Source organism: Pristiophorus japonicus, chromosome 19 (assembly GCF_044704955.1).
Source record: "Pristiophorus japonicus isolate sPriJap1 chromosome 19, sPriJap1.hap1, whole genome shotgun sequence".
Lineage (NCBI taxonomy): Eukaryota > Metazoa > Chordata > Chondrichthyes > Pristiophoridae > Pristiophorus > Pristiophorus japonicus.
Window position 1 is genome coordinate 23,664,160 of NC_091995.1, and position 5,777 is coordinate 23,669,936.

At 46.2% G+C, this 5,777-nt stretch overlaps 1 pseudogene; it reads right to left on the bottom strand.

Moving 5' to 3' along the window:
- Positions 1-1,639: 1,639 nt before the first annotated feature.
- On the bottom strand, positions 1,640-5,314 carry LOC139230139 (uncharacterized; annotated as a pseudogene).
- Positions 5,315-5,777: the final 463 nt, after the last annotated feature.

Sequence of the window (5,777 nt, forward strand, 5' to 3'; positions counted from 1 at the left end):
AACTCCGCAACGACGGCTGGTCAGGAGCCTTGGGCGTCCCGGCACCACTGGCGAATAACAGTCCAAGGTGAAGTTCAAAGAGCTACTGGACAGTTCCGCTCCTTTACACTATTGAACAAACATGGGTGCATGTGGCTTATGGCCAACTCCTAACCAGTAAGGCCCCAGCTGTTATTCCATAAAGCATGAGACCTCGGGGCGCCGATCTTTGCATAAACAAGATGGTGTGCGCATCAAGGTTTCTCTCTCTCTGTCTCTCTGCATCAACAAAATTCCACGAGGCATGAAGCAGAAAGCACACTATAAATGTCGGACTATCATAATTAACCCTATGTGATTAACCCTATACAATACAATTCACCCTTGATATTTAGACAGTCTAAGTAATATAATCGATTTAAAGGCGTAATGCATCAGTTACACATTGAGTATGTGCAATCAACGCCCGCAATCTACACCAAAGAATACATACGAGCAGTAATATCAGTAATAACACGATTGTAATACAAAAATAGGATGTATTAACAGTTTAAAAGCGGCAGATTGTTTGGGGACCATCTGAAAAAAAAAAGTCCCACGAACGGTGTACCGTAAGGTCAGTGACCATTGTCGCAACTCTGAAAAAGGCGCCTTCACTGTAACTCATAGCAACTTGCAGAGTATGAAGAGTACGCCCTCGTTTGCTCAATTCGTCAGTGTCCTTTTGGTTATGTTTTAGAAATTGAGCTAAACGAGTTAGGTCTACTGTGGGAGGAAGGTTAGTAATGCCGAGGATGATGCGATGGTGCACAACATTTTTCCATCGTCACAATCGATATGACCTATCAGAATTTTGGGCAAAATTCCTGTGGGAGGAAGCATAAGTATATTAATTCAGCTGCGTTTAGTCAATTTACCCTTGTCAACACAGAGAGGAATATCTTGACCAGTCAGGAGCACCCAATAAATGTTTCCATCTCCTTTTGCTAAGATTTCCCCTGCTTGTAACTGTTTCTGGGGGTACTGCACCCACACTTTTCCTCCTTCACAAACTGTGTCCTGAGTCTGATTTTCTTTTTCAATAGTAGGGGCACTAACTTTGCCTAACATGTGGCTTATGGGAGTTCCCACCGCAATTGTCAGTAATTCAGATTGCGCACTGCTTGTGGTAAGACCATTAACCGCCCTTGCAATGTGTTAGTGGGAGCTAATATTTTAATCTGTTGCCTAAGTAGTCCATTCATGCGTTCTATTAACCCTGCAGCTTGCGGATAGTAAGGTATGTGAAACATCCAATAGATCCCATTGTCTACCATCCACTGTTGCACTGTTTGACCTGTGAAATGCGACCCATTATCGGACTGTACTTCTGCTGGCTCACTGTAGTATGCGATTAAATTCTCCAGTCCTTTAATCAAACTTTGTTGATTTGCTTTAGTCACTGGATAAGCTATCAAAAGTCCAGAATAGATATCAACAGCAGTGTGCAAATATTGGAACCATTGTTGCAATGGTAAAGGTCCTACATAATAAACTTGCTATATTTGTGCTGGTTGAGTCCCTCTCTTAATATGGGCACCGGGTTGTCATTGTAGGGGAAAATGATTCACCTTTTGATAAATTTCACAGGTGTTTATGATCTGTTTAACACCGTCCGTAGTCAAATGTAACCCCCTATTTCGTGCCCATTGTATCGTACCCTGAATACCCAATATCCATATTTGTGGTGGGCCCACTTGCCTATGCCATATTCTTCCTCTTCCGCCTCTTTGACAGCCCGTAGCCGGGCTATATTATCAATGGTGTTATTATATTCAGAGGTCTTTGAAGTGTTTTTCATGTGAGCGTCCACATGATATACACTTATTTTCTTCTTCTGGGCTTTGGACCATATTTGTTCCCATAGGTGCTTTCCCCACAAGTCTTTCCCAGTTATTTGCCAGTTTTGTTCATGCCAGTTTTGCATCCATCTCGCCATGCCATTGGCTACTGCCCATGAGTCAGTATATATGTATACTTGTTGCTGTTCCTCTTCTAACGCAAGGAATACAGCTGCTACTTCTGCTGGCTGGCTGGAGTCTCCCACCCCCTCATCATGCACAATTGTCTAGGTTTTAGGATTGAAGGCAGCGGCTCACCATCGCCAAAGGCCGTTTCGCCAGACCGCTGCGCCATCTGTGAACCAGGCATGGCTACGTTCTTCAGCTGTTAACTGTTCAAAAGCCACGCCCCAGGAGATTGGTGACTCTTTAGCTAAACTGACAGACGACTGCGTAAGTTCACTCTCAGCTGTTTGTGGGTATTCAGGCTCATGCTCATGTAGTCGGGTGATTCCTTCTTTTCCTTTACTTGCTCTGTCTGCGATATAACATTTCCAACGCACTATGGAGCTTTGGTGTGCTCACCCGACCTTGTGTGTCACATTTTCTGAGAGAACCCATGATAATATGGGTAGTTCTGGTCTTAAACTGACTTTGTCGTCCCCTGTCTGTCCTTCTGTTTCTGTTGGGGCCCAATAACATGCTAATAATTGTTTTTCAAACAGGGTGTAAGGAGTAGCAGCATCTGTCAATTTTCTAGACCAGAACCCTAACGGCATACGAGTGCCATGTTGGACCTGCCACAAACTCCATACTGCAGTATCATTGGTAACCGATACCTGTAGCTCAAAAGGCTGTCCAGGCACTCGCGGGGCTAGGGGTAAAGCTTGAGCTACGGCTTCTTTGCTCCATCAAAAGCCACCTGCTGTTCCTTTCCCCACTCGATGCGGGCCTTTTTTCGTGTTACAGCATACAGCGGTTTTAATAACATTGTGAGATGAGGTAAGTGTCTCCTCCAATAACCCAGATGTCCCACAAACCGTTGTGTTTCAGTTTTATTCTTGGGGGTGGCCATTTCTTGCATTTTATTCTTCACAGGCTTGGGTATGATGTGCTCACCCCGAGAGCATTGGATCCCCAGAAACTGGACAGTCTGCACCTTCTTCAGATTTATCACCCAGTCCCTGTCTCGCATGTGTTGGAGTAACGTAGCTAGGGGTTCTGACACCACTGCCTCGGTGGGACACCTTATTAGTACATCATCGATGTAGTGTGCCAGTAAGACGTTAGGAGCTAACGTGCACATGTCCATGTCCCGGGCCACCAATCCGTGGCATAGGGTAGGGCTATGTAGGTAACCTTGAGGTAGGCATTTAAACGTGTATTGCCTCCTTTCCCAAGTGAATGCAAACTGGTCCTGGGATTCTTCCGCTTTTGGAATGGACTAAAAGGCATTGGCCAGGTCGATTACCGTATACCACTCCGCACCTTCTTCAGACAGTCGCTCTGTTATAGTTACTAAATCTGGGACAGCGGTTGCCTGGGGGGGGGGGGGTGCGGGCGGCAAATTTGTTTAGTTGTCGGTAGTCCACTGTCATCCTCCAACATTTATCGGGTTTCTGCACAGGCCAAACAGGGCTATTGTAGGGGACAGCGCACGTCTAATGATACCCGCCTCCAAGAGCCCTTGTATGGTTTCCCCTATTTTTTTTGTCCCCCAGGTATTCAATACTGTTTCATAGTCACTATACGTGATGGCCGTGGTATTACCACTGGTTCCCACTTTGCTTCCCCTGCAATCACAGTGATTGCCCGTATCCCGAATGAGAATCGCCCGAACGAGATGTGTGTGGTTCCCTTTAAAAGGTCCATCCCAATAATATGTTACTTTACTACCGATATTAAGACCGTTACCGGGCGTGGAGGCCCATTTCCCTACGCCATTCTGAATGTTGTTCGGACAGCGGGCATTTCTGCCCCTCTGAACACATTAATCACCATACGGATCCCTGTGTGTTTCCAAGGATTTCCATGGATAATAGTAACTTCTGCCCCTGTGTCTTGTAAAGCCACATCTCTTTGTATGTTCCCTCCCCCCCCGCCAATGTATCGTCATCGGAATGTGTGGCCTCAGATCCCCGGTAGCCTACGTTGATGTGGTTCTAACGGGGAGTACTCGGGGATCCCTGCCACACCCCTAGTCCAGGGGATTACTCACCTTCCACAGCTCTGCTACATTGGTGTATAGGCTAGCGGGAGATGGTTTCTCTGCATCCGCAGACTTTTCACTATCTGACTTAGTCTCCCTTACCTCCCTCCTTTCACCCTTCCCTGTTCCCGTGATGCAGTGTTGCTTCCACATAGAATACATCGTTCCTGTTGGGATTCCGTCCATTTTTTCCTTGGGATCCCCTGCCATCAGTAAAGCCGCGAACATGTCCCTCCGCGTAATTCTTTTTTTTTGTCTTTCCTGACCCTGTACCTTTCCCAGAGGTCGAAGCTTGTTGCTGGTCCAGATCCCCCTCTACATTAGCAATTCTCGACTATCACGCACTATCTTCCACATTCTCTAACAGTCCTAACAATAGGCAAGCGTGCCCCACCCGCTGCCATTGGGCTGGTCCCAATAATGCGAGTAGTGCACCCCTCTTCATAGGAGGGCTACTCTTCCTGCTCCGCATTCCTGCCGTAAAGAGCAACTGATCTAGCAACCGGTATGGTTGGTGATATACTCCTCCCTGTGTTGCCATGTTGCGCAACTGTATCGCACCCTCCGCCATATTATTCCAAGGTTTTACCTCCCCTTCCCAATCAACGGCAGAGGGATATTTATGCCCGACCCCTGTCGTAACCATGTCCCATATCGAACCTGTGACCTGGACATTCCATAGCACTGCTGTGATATGATGGTCCATAGTCATAGTCCCCATTTTTGCTAACTCTTCGGGGTTAAGTTTTACGCCTGATGCTCCCTGGTCCCAAATCCGGATTACCCTTTCTGACAATGATTTCCTGGGTTTTTGGCGAAATCGAGACCCTAATTCTTGTAACTCACTCGTGGTGAAGTCACACACCCTTCTACTGGTTACCGGCTGTTCCCCATCTTGTTGTTTCATCTTATTTGTCATAAGGCGTCGAGCTTCCATGCTCGGAGCGTATTGGGGAGGGTCTTTAGTTATCTCCCGTTCCTCCCCCTCTCCATCTGTCCACTTATATTCTGAGTCAGAGGAGTACCAGATGTCTCCGTCCCAACGAGCCGGATCCCAAGTGGGTCCAGCTAACAATGCACATACCTTTGACCGATCAATCTGTAATTTCCGTCGTCTGGCTTTCGTTTTATTTTGTACTGTCGCCAGACAGCATGTTAAAGATTGTAATTGTTCATTGACTTTATGCGCCCGTTCTTGTGCAGTGCGGACCGCTTCACTCAGAGTCGAGTTTTGACTATCCAAAACCTTAACAGCTGTTTTTAACTTTAGGTTTTCTGCCTCACTTTCCTTAAATTGTTTACACATCGCCCTTAATGCTGTCAACAAAATGCATCCCATTTGTGCGGGGCTACTTTTTTCCTGTGGGAAGCCTGCTTCTTCCAGCAGAGAAAGTACCGCATGGGGTACGGTTCTATCTTTGCTCTTTTCCAATAATTGTGTATCTCAGTGTTGCGGGGCTCCAAACCGGGCTAGCACATTGGCAAGAGAGCCAAAACCCTCATCCCTCGTGCTCCATCCTAGTATTATATAATTTTCTCCCACAGGAGGAGACTGCTTCTTGTCTTTTCTCTTAAACATTTTACCACATCCTGCCGACGACGCCAAAATGTTTTGGATCGATAATAATAGACCCAGGTTCGGGATCTGGATGAATGTTAAATAAGAGACAAGACAAATGAAGTAAAGGTAAAACACCTTTTAATGAGAGAAAAGAAACATAATACAGTTTATGAAAAAAACAGAAGTATGATAAGATGCAACAAAGCTC